General features: G+C 50.9%; 1 protein-coding gene and 1 long non-coding RNA gene across 4 annotated transcripts in view; both read left to right on the top strand.

Annotated features, from left to right (window-relative positions):
* The first annotated feature begins 1628 nt into the window (after positions 1 to 1628).
* Positions 1629 to 5711, top strand: LOC121202565 (uncharacterized). Its single transcript, XR_005898271.1, has 4 exons — positions 1629 to 2063; positions 2187 to 2250; positions 4995 to 5063; positions 5152 to 5711. It is a non-coding gene; the product is annotated as an uncharacterized LOC121202565 (long non-coding RNA).
* Positions 5712 to 10264: 4553 nt separating this feature from the next.
* htr4 (5-hydroxytryptamine receptor 4) overlaps positions 10265 to 19641 on the top strand; it is a 61086-nt gene continuing 51709 nt past the window's right edge. For all 3 annotated transcript variants that reach the window (XM_029165527.3, XM_029165529.3, XM_029165528.3), the window contains exon 1: positions 10265 to 10666. The gene's annotated coding sequence lies outside the window, so the exon portion shown is untranslated. The remainder of the gene's footprint in view (positions 10667 to 19641) is intronic.

The following is a 19641-nucleotide window of genomic DNA, read 5'->3' as shown; positions in this document are numbered from 1 at the left end:
AATTCTTTCTGATCTTCTTTCAGCTGCTCCTCCGGCATTAAGCTAAATCTCTTACTCAGTTTGTTCCCAGCGTAACAATTTAGAAAAGTCATTTTTCACTTTTCAGGATAATTTACGTGATTAATTGTTTTGCGAATCACTGGACCAGCGGTTCTTCATCATCTGATCATCTTTGTACTGTTGTGTGGCTGCAGTCGGCTGAGAACGACTGAGCTTCTCCACATACGTTTCCTACAATCATGCTTCACCATGAGAAGTTCTTCCTAATATTATAGAATTAAATAACTAAATTAGAGTTACATGATTAATTAAATTAGTTTTAACTGCAGGACATGGAGAAACAACCGACAAATCTACTTCAGCAAAAAAACAAAAACTAAATGAATTTGAAGAATCCATGAATTAGAAATGAACATAAAGCAAAAAGCGCAGGAGGTCGTTTGACCTCCGGTGCTATTTACCCAGACGCTATGGATTTATGAGGCGCTGACGTGTACGAGCAGCCAATAATCCCCGGCTGCACTCGGCCTGTGAGAGAACACACGCTCAACCCTGACATTCAGTGTTATTAGCTCATCATATTAAAGTCCCCGTCACAGGAAGCGGCGGCTGCTCAGACAAAGTCAGTGAAGGCACCGCGTGGCTGTGTCAGGCTGGTACTGCTGTTACATGGCTTCAGGACACGTGAACCGTGTGTAATGACTTTCATCTGCTCGTTCTCCGTGTTTCAAAGGCTCCTGCTACAGTAGAACTACAGGCAACACAAAGCTGGGTCAGACTGGAGGTCCTGGAGGAGCGGCGGATTCAGGGACAGTCCACGAGCGCCACGGAGGACAGAGGCACTAATGCATTCTGGGCCCTGCAGGCTGTGGCCAAATGTCACTAATGTTAGGTCACTGACCTTCATAGGCGCAGGCAAAAATGAGCAGGTGAGTTCTGAGTCGTCATCAACAACAGGAGGAGCCCGGAGGCCGAGCGGGAGCAGAGACCAATGCCTCCAGCTGTTCCCCCTCAGCAGCAGAACCGCCACACGCAGACATTCTGCTTGCTTGTTCTGATGAGTGTTTGAACCGACTAGTGCTTTAATGCTGTAATCGCCCCAACAATCATCAGAAAGTCAGACAAACAACGAGCAGCGAACCCTCGACCTTCTGACCTTCCTCCATCACCTGCACTCAAGAAGGTTCCTGGCGTGTGATTGGTGAACTGATTCTGGCAAAGTCCAATTGGTGAGAACATCTGCAGAACTTCTTCTTAGTTTGAGTCAATTTAACGTAAACATTTTTTAACTTTTTTCTTCTGTGGGATTTTAAACAGAACAACTGCACCACGTTCTTTGATTCATGAGGAGAATAACCTCCGTTTTTATTACGCTGCAGACGTTATAAATGACATCCCTGATATAAGCTTTTAAAAAATACTTCAGATGCCTGTTTTTCATCCGTGTACCTGCTTTTTCCCCCAGTTTCCTCTAAGATATCATGAAATTCAAAGCCGGGGCCGGATGTTAAATGATGTGAGAACGATCTGCCGGAAAATGTTTATCCTCAGGCCTGAATTACACCTCGCAGACACAGACTCAGTGGAACTGAGCCTAGTGTGTCAGCGCAGCCTCTGAAGGAGGAGGAGACAGAGGAGGGCGGAAAAGAGAGACTTTGTTTGCTCTTCAATTTGGGCTGGAGAGCGATGTTCCCTGCACCATAAATTAGATGTGTTCATGCATCATCAGTCAGACAAACGCAGTCTCCGGCTTGGCGGCGGCGCAGCGCAGCCACACCACCGACAAAGAGTCTAATTTATGTCCAATCACAGCGGCGGCCGAGTGGGTTGCTTCCAAATTGTGGGAAATTAGAGAAGCAGACGAGCAGGAGTGTGTGTCAGCAGAAAGTCACTGTGATCAAGGTGGAAAACGCAGACTTCAGAGGAGGTTCCTTCTATCAGGGCTCCGTCTTCAGACGCAACCCCAGCGTGAACGAGGAAACGATCGATGTGAACGAACACGCGTTCACGGCTCTGGGCTCCAGCTGCAGATCAGCGGATCTGCTCCGTATTTCTGCTTACAGGTACGTTTACCCCCCTCGGTCGGGGGCCGAGGCCACCGGCCTCGTTTCCTGAGCACTGAAGCGTCCATAATCATCATTTATTTGATTGCACAAACTGTGGCTCTGGTTCTTCATGTTCCACAGAGGACTGTTGCTCGCTCTGCTCAGCGGATCTGACAGCGCTGATGAAGAACTACAGCTGAAAAAGGTGAGATTGATTTTCTGATGAACTGCAGCTGGAACATTTAATTTGCTGCTGCCATTCAATAAATTTCTGCTTAGTGCAAAGCAATTTTATGCTCAGCATAACTACGAGGTAATAATTGCAGATACATTTGTTGTGTGTGTGTGTGTGTGTGTGAGTTTGGGAATTATTCTGGAAAGAAAAGCAAAAACCGAACGAAACGAACCAGAGGCGGCCGGCGCTGGAGTCAAGCTGGCTCCTGTAGCAACGGTATGTAAATCTGAGTCATTAGACGTTTAAATCGGCTCCTCCCCGAGTGGAAAATGGGAAAATTATAAATGCAACAATTCAGCTTCCTGCCGCCGCCACCTACACTGCACAGATGGTGTTTGTGCAGAAGAAGACTGGAGCAGTCACATTCAGAGTCGCAGCTTTAGAAACAAGGTGAGCTCAACTCAGTGAGTGACTCTGGCCTTCGTCAAGCACCCGTTCGCTCCCTCTGCTCCTCAAAGTGAATGACCTTTTCTGTAACTGGGAAAAGAGAGTGTAGATGCAGACGACGTGGGCGACATCACACAGAGAGCGGTGAGAGGCCGGTGGACGAGTGGACGTTGTGCAGCAGCAGCCGCTCCACTCGCTCCTTCATGCACACACGCGCTCTGTCCGAAGCCTGATTTGATTTCAGCGTCTGTGCATTGAAAAGACGGAGAAGCCTGGAGCTTGATTTGATTTTACAGCTTCAGTCACGTCTCCCTCGTCCGAGACGCAGGACGGCGGCGGGTCTGAACCTGTGCTGATGCTCCGTGTGGGTGAGTGAAGGCGCTGGTGCTGGGCCCTCGGCGTCGAGTCAGCGTTTTCTGCAGACGGCACAGAAAAGCTCAAAATCCATGAGAACGTCAACAGCTAAAGAGCAAACGCACAAAAGGAAGCAAAGAGAGGAATGAAAAACGAGCTGTGGTGGAAGAGCAGAGCAAACTTTGGATTCCACATGGTTTTACTGTTTTTGGCTCGTGGGTTCCTGGCAGAACTTTAGGTGTAAATTAAAAGAAAGTGGTTCTGTGTAGGTTTCTGCTAAAAGCAGCAGAATAAATGATGAAAACATGAAAAGATGAACATTAATTACACATTACGACGCCGTTAACTGCTGTCAAAGAGCTCCAGAGATGAGCTGCTGGACCTGAACCATCTGTGCAGATTCTGTTCCTGATTCCGCTGCCAGCAGACGCAGAGGTTGGAGCAGGGTTGCTAGTTCGACTCCACTGGGCCAACACACCACTGAACCTGAAGCTCAGCTGGAGGCGACAGGTCGAAGCCCAGCTCGACGCACAAAGCTGCAATCCATAAGAATCCACTGAACCTCACGCAGACGTTAAACACACAACAGCTCCACAACCTGACGACACAGAGCCATTGGCTTCACTGCAGCTTCACTCTCCTTCAAAACGCGTCACCTGATCTGAGCTTTAATGTGGAACCTGCCTCCGTCCTCTGGGATCACTAACACTCTGCTCCAAGTCTTTTATTGTTTCTAATTTGAATAATGTGTGTAATTTTCATTTAGTTGTAGTGTGCGGTGTATTTACATCACACCAATTATCAGTAATAAGAGACAGGAATGTGCTCAGCAAAAGAGTAAAGGAAGAACAAAATGCTCCTGAGGTTCTAATAAAGCTCGGCTGTCGTTTCTCACCTTTGCTTAAATCACTTCCTGTTCTCATATTACGGCTCAGTGAATGGTCCACATCGGCTGCTGGCCAACAATCGCCCCCAGAAGGGCCGACCCAGATGTTCAGCGCCGGCTTGTCTAGTTTTTTCTAATGCTGCTGAGGAACGCGCGCAGGGAAGCGTAGCTGCTGTTATGACTGGTGCTCATCATGATGCTGCAGTGGTGCTGCTTCCTCACTAACACAGTAATCCTGACCCAGCGGTTCTGTGATGGTCCGGGTCCACTGGGTGTGGATCACCTCCAGGGCAACACGGCTGCTGAGGCCTGATGCTGTTTAACATTCTCGCTCTTTTAAACTGTTGCCGTCAGATACATTCCTTCACTTTGTAGTGTTTACAAGAACCAAAGGTCCGACGGGTCCTGAATCGACTAATGGGAAACATGAGCCAGTTCTCGCAGCCACCAGCAGCAGCAGGGATCCGCTGAGCTCTGTCAAATCCGCTTGTTTCTGTTCAGAGACCGAGATTAAGGAGCTAATTATATTTTGTTAGAAACCGTCCACCCGCTCAGTACACACACACACACACACACACACACACACACACACACACACACACACACACACACACACACACACACACACACACACACACACACAAACACAAGGAACAAACAAGACCACTTACACATACATACAAAAAATAATATATTATAATAATAATTTAAATATGAATCAAAAGTGAAGAGTGAGACATAAACAGTGACAGAAGGAGGAGACCAAAGCAGAGATAAGTAAAATCAAACCATCTTTTAAAGTTTGTGTGCGTGTGTGTTCATGTGTGTGTTTGTGTGTGTCCGTATGTGTGTGTATGTGTGTATGTGTTTGTGTGTGTTCGTGTGTGTGTGTGTGTGTGTGTGTGTGTGTGTGTGTGTGTGTGTGTGTGTGTGTGTGTGCTTGTGTGTGTTCGTGTGTGTGTGTGTGTGTGTGTGTGTGTGTGTGTGTGTGTGTGTGTGTGTGTGTGTGTGTGTGTGTGTGTGTGTGTGTGTGCTTGTGTGTGTGTGTGTGTCCATTCTAGCTAATTACCTTTGTTTCACACAACAGGCTCTGCTCAGTTTGCTCAAGCAGAACAACGGCAAACTCCACGACCCTCAGGATATTAATTAGGAACAAGTGAGTGAAGAAGCAACAAAACTTCTACCACCTCGTTGTGAACATGTTTTTCAATTCTGCTTTGCCTCTTTTCCTCTAAAATCCATAGGTGTCGCGCAGCTGCAGCGTGTGATGCCTTCCACCAGTTTCTTGTACAGTAGCTGTGAAAACTGCCCGTCAGCAGTGGAAGCAGACGCCGTTGAGTTGAGTTCAGGCCGTGGAGCTCAGTCAGCACATCGTTACGCTGCATCTGTTCTTCTGGCTCCAATGATGAATGCACAGCTCACATTTCCACACATGAACTGCTGTCAGGTGAGAGTGGCCGATCGCTTTCTTTATTTCTCAGTAACAGCGGTGATTTGCCTCTGTCCTGTTTAAGGTGCCTGTCGTCTCATTGAACACTGAAGGACCATTCATGAAGCATCGCTGTGGAAACTGACGTGTTCTGAACTTCCTCCTGGACGTCCTTCACCCGTCTGCCTGTTCCTGACACCTGAAACCTGCTGTTTGTCCCATCGTTAGCGCCTCCAACAGGAACGAACAACGCAGACGTGAGACCTTTGACTGACGCCTGCAGCTTCACAGACGCTGGAGCTTTTTAACGACAGGAGCGTTTCACAAACACTGTTTGGGTTTTAATAAAGTGACCACAGATGATGTCATATGTTACACACAGACATGAGTGTTTCATTGACTTGAACTGGAGCGTCCTGCACATATGACAAAGCATGATGTCACTATTTACAGATTCTTTCTGGATTAAATTCATTTATTATTTATTTATTTTGTGTGTTTACCTTTAATTTCTCTACGACTTAATGTCAAACAGGGTTGTAGCGTTGAGTCTGTTCTTGTTGACGTCATGTTTTTACAGGTGGTTCTAACTTTACGCATTGGAGCTGGATGAGCTCATTGGAACCACTGTTACAGTAGCTAAATGCTGCGACTGTGAAAGAGACAAAGCAGCCGCTTGTAGAGAAGAGGCTGAAGTTTAGAAGCGTGACTCAGAGTAAAGCGTTGCAGCAGCTGTGGAGTGAAACAGGTGCGTCCTTATTGTGGACGATGCAGCTCAGGTGGAAGGAAAGGCTTCAGACGCTGGTTCCATTAGCAGCAGGTCTGCAGAGAGAGAGGACGGGGCACGGCGCTGCTCTGCACAACAACATTCCTGCCTGGCACACGGTGGAAATGACTCATGACCTCTTTGGTTTAAGCTGCTCATTATTGGCTGCAGGAAGCGGCGGCTGGAAGGAGGCCTGAGCGGCTCCGCCGGCAGATAACGAGAGCAGCGCAGAAATGGCCCGAGGTCCAACATTCTGATTGCACCTTTGGATTTGTCACAGAGTACGATGGTAAAGCTGCCTTTCAGCAGGCACCGAACGCAGCCTCCATCTAACCTGAAGGTCAATCAGATTCTCTGTGCGCAGCCGCACGCCCATTGACAGCTGCTGTTTACGTATCGGCCCCAGTTTCAGTTCATAACGTTCTTCTGTGCCCTGTTCGTTTTCAAATCTCAAGCAAATACGAGGAAATAAATCAGTGTCAGAAAAAACTAGCTGCAGAGAAATTGACTTTGCACGGTCTCACCTGTGCTCAGCGTCCACGCGTTTTAAGGGATCACCACCTCCAAAATAGGTTTCACGGTGACAGGTCTGGAATGACGCACGTCAGATTCAGCTGCTGGGAATTGGATGTGACCCAGTTTGAAGCCCTTTCCCAGATATGGAGCTGCAGGTTCGCTCGTGGCCCCAAGTCTGTTTCAAAGGAAGTCACAGCCAGGTCAGAAACGCAGCCTATTTTCAGCAGTGGCACAATGAGCCACAGATCTGTGGCTGAGGACGCGAGCTGGAAACACGTGAATGAGGACAGAAAATGCTGGAGAGCGTTCGTCCGTGGACAAAAGGCCGCCGATGAACGCTCCTCATGGCTGTGAGTCGTGCGTTTGCTTTAAACCATCTGTGGACGTCGTACGCGCCTGTGCAGGTTGACCATCAGTCAAAAGCAGCGGCTGTGGACTCTGTCCACCTCAACCTCAGCTTCTATCAGGAGGTTCAAACGTCCTCACCGGCGGGTTTGGCCCAAACAACAGCAGCGTCTGGTTCTGATGCTCATTCATCTCAGCAGCTGAGGTGAATGTGACACCTCCAACTCCAAACCCAGTGTTCTGTAAAACCATGGTTCTGACCGTCTATTAGGAAGCAGGATTTATACCCATAAACACGTGCGGGACATGATGTCACTGCTGAAGCTGCTGCTGCTGAAGCTGCTGCTGCTGAAGCTGCTGCTGAAGCTGCTGCTGAAGCTGAAGCTGCTGCTGCTGAAGCTGCTGCTGAAGCTGCTGCTGAAGCTGCTGCTGAAGCTGCTGCTGCTGCTGAAGCTGCTGCTGCTGAAGCTGCTGCTGCTGCTGAAGCTGCTGCTGCTGAAGCTGCTGCTGCTGCTGCTGAAGCTGCTGCTGAAGCTGAAGCTGCTGCTGCTGAAGCTGCTGCTGCTGCTGAAGCTGCTGCTGCTGAAGCTGCTGCTGCTGCTGCTGAAGCTGCTGCTGCTGAAGCTGCTGCTGCTGAAGCTGCTGCTGAAGCTGCTGCTGAAGCTGAAGCTGCTGCTGCTGAAGCTGCTGAAGCTGCTGAAGCTGCTGCTGCTGCTGAAGCTGCTGAAGCTGCTGCTGCTGAAGCTGCTGCTGAAGCTGCTGCTGAAGCTGCTGCTGCTGCTGCTGAAGCTGCTGAAGCTGCTGAAGCTGCTGCTGCTGAAGCTGCTGCTGCTGAAGCTGCTGCTGCTGAAGCTGCTGCTGCTGCTGAAGCTGCTGAAGCTGCTGCTGCTGAAGCTGCTGCTGAAGCTGCTGCTGAAGCTGAAGCTGCTGCTGCTGAAGCTGCTGCTGCTGCTGAAGCTGCTGAAGCTGCTGCTGCTGCTGCTGCTGCTGAAGCTGCTGCTGAAGCCTTTTCCTCCTCACATGGAATCACTGCATCCAGTGCTGAACACATGAACCTCGCTCCTTCTCCCTCTCACGGACAAAGACGTGACATCATCATCGGCGCCTTTGCCTTTGGAGGATTAAATTAATCTAATATTTCCCTGAGGCTGTAGCTGCTTGTTTGCTCCTTTCAAGTTGAGGACGTTTTCCGCTGAAGGTCAGTGTGTTTGAGCTCAGCTCTAGCACCACTCTTATCTTCCTCTGGGCCGATCCACCACAGTGCAGCCACAACAGGATGCTTCACATTTACCTAACACTTGAAATGAAAAAGTATGGTTTCAATTATGTGAATGCTGAAATGTGCGACTCATTACCAGAACCCGTGGTTTGGTGCAGGCACATTGAAGGTGGGAGGCACCAGGCTGCCACAGAGCGCTGATTCATAGTGGCTGGGTGAAATGAGAGGAGGAGAGTGGTGAAAGGGAAGCTGGGCGCCATTACAGAGTGCAGGGGAAGTGAGGAGAGATGAAGGTTTGACAGGTTTCCACCTCTAATGCAGTACGTTAAGACGCTGCACGGAGCCACAGGCCGGAGCCACTCCACACACACGGCTGTCATTCAAATGCGTTAGCGCCGCGCTAGCGCCTGGAGCAGCCAGGAAGCACCGTACCACGTCCTGCTCCTTCAACTTCACTTTGTCTGGAATGTTCTGTTTCACATTGAGCAGCACAGAAGGAGCCGTGAGCCATAAAACGCAGGATCCACAGTGTCCATACGTTCACAAACTAAATGGATGCTTCCAAATCCAGCCTGTCTCCTTTAATGGCACCATCCTTCAAGTCGGGATCGACACAAATACCAGTAACTGGACCCTTTATTTAGAAACACAAGCAATAAAATAAATTCACTTACGTTGGAGTCGTGGTACTTTCATGTCTCAGTTCTCCTCCAAACTGACTCCCATGGCTTTGATGCTCTTTGAAAAGCTTGTTAGTGGCTGATTAGGGTGATCTATGAATGAAGGAGCTGCAGGGTTTGACGTGGAGCCTCCTGCTCACAGTGAATGGACGCTGCAGCCTGAAGTGGGAGCAGAGGTCAGAGGAGCGGTCTGGAGGGAGCGCCGCGTCCGACGTGAGACCAGCAGCAGAGCAGCGTTTCTGCGGTCCGGGCTTCGAGGCTCCTTCTTCAGACCCAGACGTGACCCGGAGGAGCAGCCGTCACTTCGTCAGCTCCCGTTCCTTCAGCTTGAATTTGTTCCACATGGATTCGCCACTTGTCTCCATCTCCTGTTGTTCTGAGTGCACGTGTTGGAGTCTGAGGACGTTTCAGCTCTGTTCGCTTCCTGTTGGGTCCAGTCGGGACGGTGGACCTGCCTCCAGCCGTCGTGCCTCAATCCTGACGCACGCTGAGTGACAGTCGGAACCCTGACGTGTTGACGTGTGCAGTGTTGAACGGGAGCTGCATCCTTCCACCAGATGCACCAGAGCTGGGTCCTAAGTGACACATTCATTAGCAGCTGGCCTTGGTTGTGCTCCTCCAAGGTTCGTGCTGATGAATATGGAGGATGACAGTAAGTCAGACATAAAGGCATCAGATCAGTACAGTTCAAAAGACGTGTGACGGAGGAAGAAATGAGCAAATGATGACAGAATACAAGGTTCAGACAGATGCGTCAGAGACAAAGCGGAACAAGCTGTTTCTAAGGAAGAATTCACACTTTGATGTAGTGAGGGTTAATGTCACGCTTTGAATGTAACCTGTTCACAAAGGCAGAAGGTGAGAAGGACCGAGCCCCGTTCTGTACCCGGAGGCTCAACTTGGCCTTGTTATGAAATAGTTGGTTGCTGTTCACTACAGACGCGTGTATCTAATTTAAGTGCAGATGCATAAACGCATAGAAACAAAACAGTGACGTCACTCAGGGTCCGATGATTTAGTGCAGGTTGGGATTTAACGAGTATTTGAAAAAAGTAAAAGCATCATAATTAAATGAAAGAGCCTCGGTGGCGTCTGCACCGCCCCCTGGTGGTGACTGCGTTCCGTTTATGGGTCACACCTGTCCACGCCCACGATGGTCCACGCCCACGATGATCCGCCCCGACAGGTGTGAATGCGCCTATTAATGTAAAACTACGCTTTCAGTTCGGATTTTATAAGTATCCTAAAGATTCACAAATGTTCCATTCATAATAGCTTTGTCTTAACGGTTTCATTACGCGTGGTAAAAAACAGGACCTGTTTGGACAACACGCAGAATCACTCAATCAATCAAGCGTCCCCGTGACTCGGGTCACGCCAGGACGCACGGAGGCAGCGCATTGGCCCAGTGACGGTGAGAGGGAGAGAGAGACGCTCGGATCCCTGCTCGTCTCCACGGCGGACGCGGACGAACCGGAGCACAGCGGGCTCATCCGCTGAGTCCGCTCGAACCCGCGCACCGTGCGCCATCGCTCCGACCCGCCTCGTCCTCCAGCAGCTCGTGCACGTCCGCGGACGCGGACGCGGACTCGCTCGTCGCTCGTCGCCTTTTGCGCGCGGACGCCGCTCCACGTTCCGCCGCGTGCGGCGCGCTCCCGTCGCAGCTCCAGCCTCGGGCCGCCGCTCCTTCAGCCTCACTAATTAGTTTCGCGTCGCGTCCGGGACGGGACCGCGATGTGATTGGCGCTGTGGGGATTTGGTGTCGTGACATGCTTCCAGGACCCGGCGTCTGCTCAGCGGAATGGTGAGTGGAATCCGCTTTCTGCAGATTATGCGCCCGTTTGGCTCCGCTGACCTCTGGATGAGCGATGTTTACGATGAGGGACCATCAAACAGCCGCAACGTGTCTGTCTCCATTCAACGCCGGACTTTAGAGTCCAACAGTGACAAACAGCGTGTTTTCCTGTGAAAAGGACACTTCTGCTAATTCCTGATGCGCGGGTCCCGTTTGTGGACCGAACTTTACGGTTCTCCTCTGGTCTCTGGGTTCATTCGTTCGTATTATTCGGTCGTTTAGCGTTGAACAAAGTTTGCTGTGTTTGCTCGAGGGTCGAGGCAGAGGGATCCGCTCCATCGACCGGTACCGCGTACGTTCTGGTTCTGGTTCGCTGACTGCGGTGCTGGGAGGTAACTTCTCTTTGCTGGATCTCCGTCTCGTTGCTGCGTTTTGCCTCATTAAAAACCGGATCTTCCGAGGTTCTGTCGGTTCTGTTGTTATTTCACAGCTGACTTTCTCTTCTGTCATGTTTTCACCTACTGGTTCGTCATTTCGGCACCTTCTTCCTCTGACTCCTGCCTCACGCTTAAGCTTCTTATGGTGCTTGTGTTTTTGTTCTCCCACTTGGTAAAAAGCTCATTTCATTTCTGGCTGCTGCATTTTAGATGGAGGAGGATTATGTGACTTCACTGTGATGTTTCCAGATTTTTCTGGCTCATTTTATCCCAGACATAAAACCGCTGCTTTCTGTTTATTCTGCCTCATTGTTTTACATTCAGCTCCATCTTAAATGCGCTGGTGGCATTTGCTCCGAACTCCATTTGCACTTTTGCTTCACTTACTGTCAGCCTTTTATTGTGCTTATGTAATATTTATGGATCCGCACGCCCTGATCAAGGTGCAGGTTCCGTGTGTTGTGGCCTGATGTGACGATGGCAGGATCGCATCTGTATCTGTTCCAGCTCCGTCTCCACTTCGCCCACTGGACGGAGCTCGACCTGAATAATAGCAGCTCAGCTGTCAGTGCAGTCAGACCAGGTGTAAGTAATGTGTGTGGGCGTCGCCCCCATTGATGATGCACCTCCAGCCCAATGTGAGAGGACTCAAACGGACGTCTTGGAGCTGAATGAGCAGTTGCTGGGCAGCGGCAGCTCTGACGGAGCTGCGCCTGTGACCCTCCTCCCACGCGACGAGGAGGCGCCCTCCTCCACATGCACTCATCACATCTGTCTGCGTGTCTTAATGCGCCCAGTGTGAGTGTGAGCTTCGCCGCCTGGTTTGATGCTGCGTCTGCTGCTCATTTGTCAGTGACCTCTGAAGTGAAGCGTCCATTTGACTGTAGCAGCTCGTAAAAGCCTGTGGGAACGCGCACAGGACGTGCTGCTGATCCTGACCCGCGAGCAGGCGGCGCTCTGGGCAGAGACGTTCCAGCATAATCGTTCTGGTTCCGGCTCCGGAGCGGTGGCTGGACCGTGTCCAGGCTTCACACTGACGCCGGTCCTGGTGATGGAACTAGTGATGGCGCTGGTTCTAGTGATGGCGCTGGTTCTAGTGATGGATCTAGTGATGGCGCTGGTTCTAGTGATGGCGCTGGTTCTAGTGATGGATCTAGTGATGGCGCTGGTTCTAGTGATGGAACTGGTCCTGGTGATGGAGCTGGTGATGGATCTAGTGATGGCGCCGGTTCTAGTGATGGATCTAGTGATGGCGCTGGTTCTAGTGATGGCGCTGGTTCTAGTGATGGATCTAGTGATGGCGCTGGTTCTAATGATGGAGCTGGTTCTAGTGATGGAGCTGGTAATGGATCTAGTGATGGCGCTGGTTCTAGTGATGGCGCCGGTTCTAGTGATGGCGCCGGTTCTAGTGATGGCGCCGGTTCTAATGATGGAGCTGGTTCTAGTGATGGATCTAGTGATGGCGCTGGTTCTAGTGATGGCGCTGGTTCTAGTGATGGCGCTGGTTCTAGTGATGGAACTGGTCCTGGTGATGGAGCTGGTGATGGATCTAGTGATGGCGCCGGTTCTAGTGATGGATCTAGTGATGGCGCTGGTTCTAGTGATGGCGCTGGTTCTAGTGATGGATCTAGTGATGGCGCTGGTTCTAATGATGGAGCTGGTTCTAGTGATGGAGCTGGTAATGGATCTAGTGATGGCGCCGGTTCTAGGGATGGCGCCGGTTCTAGTGATGGCGCCGGTTCTAGTGATGGCGCCGGTTCTAGTGATGGCGCCGGTTCTAATGATGGAGCTGGTTCTAGTGATGGATCTAGTGATGGCGCTGGTTCTAGTGATGGCACTGGTTCTAGTGATGGCGCTGGTTCTAGTGATGGATCTAGTGATGGCGCTGGTTCTAGTGATGGAACTGGTCCTGGTGATGGAGCTGGTGATGGATCTAGTGATGGCGCCGGTTCTAGTGATGGAGCTAATTCTAGTGATGGCGCTGGTTCTAGTGATGGATCTAGTGATGGCGCTGGTTCTAATGATGGAGCTGGTTCTAGTGATGGAGCTGGTAATGGATCTAGTGATGGCGCCGGTTCTAGTGATGGCGCCGGTTCTAATGATGGAGCTGGTGATGGATCTAGTGATGGCGCCGGTTCTAGGGATGGCGCCGGTTCTAGTGATGGCGCTGGTTCTAGTGATGGATCTAGTGATGGCGCTGGTTCTAGTGATGGATCTAGTGATGGCGCTGGTTCTAATGATGCAGCTGGTTCTAGTGATGGAGCTGGTGATGGATCTAGTGATGGCGCCGGTTCTAGTGATGGCGCCGGTTCTAGTGATGGCGCCGGTTCTAATGATGGAGCTGGTTCTAGTGATGGAGCTGGTAATGGATCTAGTGATGGCGCCGGTTCTAGTGATGGCGCCGGTTCTAATGATGGAGCTGGTTCTAGTGATGGATCTAGTGATGGCGCCGGTTCTAGTGATGGCGCCGGTTCTAATGATGGAGCTGGTGATGGTTCTAGTGATGGCGCCGGTTCTAGTGATGGCGCCGGTTCTAATGATGGAGCCGGTTCTAGTGATGGAGCTGGTGATGGTTGTAGTGATGGCGCCGGTTCTAGTGATGGAGCCGGTTCTAGTGATGGATCTAGTGATGGCGCCGGTTCTAATGATGGAGCTGGTGATGGTTCTAGTGATGGCGCCGGTTCTAGTGATGGCGCCGGTTCTAATGATGGAGCCGGTTCTAGTGATGGAGCTGGTGATGGTTCTAGTGATGGCGCTGGTTCTAGTGATGGATCTAGTGATGGAGCCGGTTCTAGTGATGGAGCCGGTTCTAGTGATGGAGCCGGTTCTAGTGATGGATCTAGTGATGGCGCCGGTTCTAATGATGGAGCTGGTTCTAGTGATGGAGCTGGTTCTAGTGATGGAGCTGGTTCTAGTGATGGAGCTGGTGATGGTTGTAGTGATGGCGCCGGTTCTAGTGATGGAGCCGGTTCTAGTGATGGAGCTGGTTCTAGTGATGGAGCTGGTGATGGATCTAGTGATGGCGCCGGTTCTAGTGATGGCGCCGGTTCTAATGATGGAGCTGGTTCTAGTGATGGATCTAGTGATGGCGCCGGTTCTAGTGATGGCGCCGGTTCTAATGATGGAGCTGGTGATGGTTCTAGTGATGGCGCCGGTTCTAGTGATGGCGCCGGTTCTAATGATGGAGCCGGTTCTAGTGATGGAGCTGGTGATGGTTCTAGTGATGGCGCCGGTTCTAGTGATGGCGCCGGTTCTAATGATGGAGCCGGTTCTAGTGATGGAGCTGGTGATGGTTCTAGTGATGGCGCCGGTTCTAGTGATGGAGCTGGTGATGGTTCTAGTGATGGCGCCGGTTCTAGTGATGGCGCCGGTTCTAATGATGGAGCCGGTTCTAGTGATGGATCTAGTGATGGCGCCGGTTCTAATGATGGAGCTGGTTCTAGTGATGGAGCTGGTTCTAGTGATGGAGCTGGTGATGGATCTAGTGATGGCGCCGGTTCTAGGGATGGCGCTGGTTCTAGTGATGGCGCTGGTTCTAGTGATGGATCTAGTGATGGCGCCGGTTCTAGTGATGGCGCCGGTTCTAATGATGGAGCTGGTTCTTATGATGGAGCTGGTTCTAGTGATGGAGCTGGTGATGGCGCCGGTTCTAGTGATGGCGCCGGTTCTAGTGATGGAGCTGGTGATGGATCTAGTGATGGCGCCGGTTCTAATGATGGAGCTGGTTCTAGTGATGGAGCTGGTAATGGATCTAGTGATGGCGCCGGTTCTAGTGATGGCGCCGGTTCTAATGATGAAGCTGGTGATGGATCTAGAGATGGCGCCGGTTCTAATGATGGAGCTGGTTCTAGTGATGGCGCTGGTTCTAGTGATGGATCTAGTGATGGCGCTGGTTTTAATGATGGAGCTGGTTCTAGTGATGGAGCTGGTAATGGATCTAGTGATGGCGCCGGTTCTAGTGATGGCGCCGGTTCTAATGATGAAGCTGGTGATGGATCTAGTGATGGCGCCGGTTCTAATGATGGAGCTGGTTCTAGTGATGGAGCTGGTTCTAGTGATGGAGCTGGTGATGGTTGTAGTGATGGCGCCGGTTCTAGGGATGGCGCTGGTTCTAGTGATGGCGCTGGTTCTAGTGATGGATCTAGTGATGGCGCCGGTTCTAATGATGGAGCTGGTTCTAGTGATGGAGCTGGTTCTAGTGATGGAGCTGGTGATGGATCTGGTGATGGCGCCGGTCCGTGTGGGGCTCAGCTCTGTTCTCTGGGTGTCAACATGGCTGCAGAGCGGAGCTTCTTCATTGCATGTTAATCTCCATGAATTAAAGATGACACAGACATGAACACAGCGTCCGCTGTCCCTGCACTCGCTCCGCGTTTGGCAGCTTTATTTAGTCACTGAATGTGCTGCACAGAGAAGTCGTCGCTGTTCATGAGTGCGACGACACTCGGACCGGAGGTGCGGCTCAGCGTTCCGTGGTTCTGCAGCCGATCGGACACAGGTCGCAGACGTGTTGGAGCTGTTCACAGCTGCCTTTGTGCTGAGCAGGCGCTTCTGAGCGGTGACGCAGCGGAGGTTGAACAGGTGACGCCGTGCGTTTGCAGCTCCATTAAAATGCAGGAGACGCGAATGCTTCTGCTGATGTGAGTGATTTGTGTTGATCTAAGACTTTACCACGGGGTCCGTTGAGTCTCTCCTCGTCCTCCGTGCATCAGCTGGACGCTGCCTCAGCCCGTTCAGACGTGAAAGTCCCGCCCGCGGCCGCGTGTCGCTCCTCGTTCTAGACTCGTGTTACGTAAATGGCCCGAGAGTAAACGGTGTGGAGCGGATGAGAGGTTCAGGTTCCGACAGCCTGATGTTAATGGGAGCGCTTTGCTCACGGCAGGAGGACAGACGCCGACGTCCTCAGGGCTCCGTGACCTCGGCGGCTCCGCCCTCACTCGCTCTAAGTGAAGCTGAAGGGCCGGCGGTTCCTGTTTAGACTAACGCCGCTGCTGTGGAAGTGCTATTTGTGCCTGTGAAGCTGCTTTGCTGCCGCTCGGCAACTTACATAATCTCACTTTAAGTGCTTCATGCATCAACGAGGCTTAAATGCTGCTGAGAAGGTTTTCAACATGACGTGCATTAGAAATTGGTTAGAGAAGTTTCCGGATTTAGACCCAACATGTTTGGTGAGTGAAGGTGGAAGCGTGTGGGACGTTTGGAGCTGCAGCTTTAGGGCGATCAGCTGTTCCTGAAGCAGCAGTGGACGCGCGGCTCAGCTTTTCTCAGCTTTTCTGGCTCCGTTCTTTGTCGTCGTCGCTGACTTGGAGTCACACCGGACCAGCGCCGGCTGCGTTCCCGAACAGTGAGGAGCAAATGTACGGCTCATTACTTATTGATGCAGACTGGAGCCTTCGCCTCCGATGAGACTCAGACTCGCTCTTCAAGCTGAAACGCGCTGTACGTCTCCCCTCTTCCATCACCGTTGGTTCTTTGTTTTGTTCAGTCATTTTCTGGTGATTTTGCATCTGCAGCATTTTTCTGCCGCGTGTAACCCGTCATTCAAAGTGTGGAGTAACGGCTGCACTTTGTGTCCACGGGGCTTTTTCAGTCCGTTTGTGGGAGGCAGAGGTGCAGCGGTTCTCTTTCTGCTCTGTTTCCTGGTGGAATCATAACGATAGCAGCTTGTGGACACTTCTCATGTGACTTAATGATTCTACCTGTGAGTTTAGACCTGGTTTCAAATACTGCCGAGCATCGAACGGTCCTGATGTCGGTTTCACACACTGAATAATGAACCCAGATGGTTTTGACCGTCCATCATTTACAACCACACACCTCTCATTCTGGTTTCCGATGCTCATTTAGTCGATGCTTTTGTCTTCACTTCTCATTAAGAGCTGATAATCTGTGTGTGACTTCCTGTTTAGTTGTGCTGAGACTGAAAGTCAAGCTTCAGTCACACTCCCTTTTACATGGAGGACCGACCCAGGGGAGCAGGAGTCGAGCTCACCTTTGGCTGAACAAGCTTCTAACATCGGACCCTGGAGCTAAGCGGAGCAGAACCAAAACGCAGAGCCAGAAGCTGAGGTCAAGACAGGAAACCTACCGGAACTCAGGCTGATGGAAGGAAGCCTCACAGCTGTGATGTTCTGTTGGGTCCAAATCTCATGTGTGCAAACGTTTTTACACAGATTAAATCTCGTCTCGGAGCCGCGTGATCCTGACTCCGTTATCGGCTGCAGGAGTCCCGGCGTTGTTGGACCTGTCAGACCTGCACAGTCAAATCCAGGTCAGTGCCTTGATGGTCACACTCTGGGCCCCGTGGCTGTGGAGGCATCAATGAAAAATAGACGACGTGCCTATTTTTAGCCTTTTATCACTAAGGGAGCGAAAATGTGATGAAAAAGGAAATGTCATGAGACCCAGAGGTTCTGGTTTTGTCTATTTGCTAATCAGCTGAACATAGTGAAAGATGGTGAGAAAAGGAGAATGGAGACACAAAGGAAACGGATGTTTAAAGGGGCGGAAGGACTCCAGTATGAAGAATGTGTTTACATCTGAGCCTGAGATGAAGTCTGTACCTGTGGTCACACAGCTCTGAAAACCAACATCTTCTCATTCTCATTCACATGCTTTGGTCACATGACGTTGGACTTTTTCCTTTGGTTATTTTAAATCCCACTAAGTCTCAGCTCCTCAAAACCTTTTGTTTGTTTTTGACCTTTTCGAAGAATTCGGAATATTCTTCACATTAACATATTTATGACTGGAGGTCGCTGTGGCAAAGCTAATATTTGGACTGAAAGTGTGGACTATAATGTGGACGACCTTGGGGAGATGTGTGCGACGCACACGCTCGGGACGCGTGCGACGCACACGCTCAACGCACACACTCGGTGCCGATGCAGGAAGTTAAATCACCACTTGGGCTCATCCCGTGCGTCGCCCCTCGGGGAGATAAACATGTAAATCATCAGGACGGCTGCAGGAGGAGGGAGTAAACACAGCGCTGGAGGCGTGGGGCCTGGACCCAGTTCATCCGGACCCAGAACCAGAGCATCAGGGCGTCAGAGGCAGCAGCAGCTGGTGATAAGCGGCTCCCATCCGTCGCTCAGCTGATTTGAGCCGAGGCCCAGACCAGTACCAGCGGTACCACACAGGAGGGAGGGGCTGTGTGCGCTCATGAAGCAGCGCTGTTGGGTTTCAAACCGACCTGCGCTGCTGCTCATAAACACGATCACCGGTCGGAACCACATTCTGCAGCTTGAATTTGCAGAGGTAACGGCGTAAATCCTCTTTGAACGGAGCACAGGTGCTTTTCTGATGTTCAGAAGCCTTTTTTAGATGAGAAGATTTTAATGTCAACAGTCTCTCCAGGATTCTTACAACAAATAGCGGAAAATGGCCCCTTGACTTTTCCAAAGGGCTCCTTGTGGTTGGAGCATGTGCAGGTAGAGTGGCAGCAGGAAGTGGTGCTCCTGTTCTGATTGTGCTCCTGCTGCTGCGTCCACGTCTGCACGGGTCCAAACAGGATGAACACGCGTTTCAGCGGCGACGTGTGGACGACGCCTCAGGCCTGACGCTCTCGGCCTCTGATGGATGCCTTTGATTTTCCTCTTCTCATAAGGTGACGGACACTTAGAACCAGCTGAATCACCGCCTCCCCAGGTGAACATTTATCTCAGGCAATCAAATCAGCTTTTAATTAGGAAGCGCCGAGTTTAGCAGAAACTGACTGTGCCTCTGGGGGGGGGGCTGCTGCCAGGTTACCACAGCAAAGGCCGCTCCATCAGGAGGCTGAGCCGATGCTCCGCTCGACTTTAGTGGGTTCTAAAAGGTGAGCCTCAGGGTTGTGAAAGACTTTGTCTCAGGATGAAGAGGCCAAGAATCACAATCCAGCTGCCGTCTGTGAAACGACCGAGTGTCGGCCTGTGATCGGCCTCATTTACAGCCGCCTGCTCCCAATCCTGCACATTTTGACCTAATGATAATATTTTGTGCAGTTTATGGTACAGAATAAAGAAATTAAAGAGAATAAAAATCTTAAAAGGGTTCACGTTAAAATGATTGTCGTGATGTTCCTTGTTCCGTCTTGTCGATCCTAAAGTTGGAGTTTCCCTTTCAAACAGTTAAAGCTTCATCAGGAGGAGCAACGCTGGGCTCTGTTTCAGGTTTTTGTGCTCAAAGACGACTCGTGTTCATCAAGCTGCTTATTCTTTGCTCTGCGTCTGATAATTAAGCTTTGAACACTGCCATCCATCACTTCCCACACAAGAATAAGGAGTGCGGTTCCACCGGCGGAGACAGAGGAAGGGATGCGAACTGCTGCAGCTGCTGCGTCTGTTGATGCACATGGTCGGAGGCAGCAGAGGCTCAGACTCCTGCTCATCCCAGCAGCAGCGCCGTCAACGTTTGCTTTGCTGCGTCTGTGTGGAGGAGGGCAGACGAGCCCAATGGAGCAAAGTGTTCATGTCTGATCTAGTCGTTGGTTGATTTCATCTGAATAGAAACTGTTCATTTCTAAGCAGAGTCTCAGCACCAGCAGGTCTGAGCACATGGAAACGT

The sequence above is a fragment of the Betta splendens genome, chromosome 10 (assembly GCF_900634795.4).
Source record: "Betta splendens chromosome 10, fBetSpl5.4, whole genome shotgun sequence".
Classification (NCBI taxonomy): Eukaryota; Metazoa; Chordata; class Actinopteri; order Anabantiformes; family Osphronemidae; genus Betta; species Betta splendens.
Note: the sequence above shows the minus strand (reverse complement) of the source record. Positions and strands in the feature narration are given on the sequence as shown.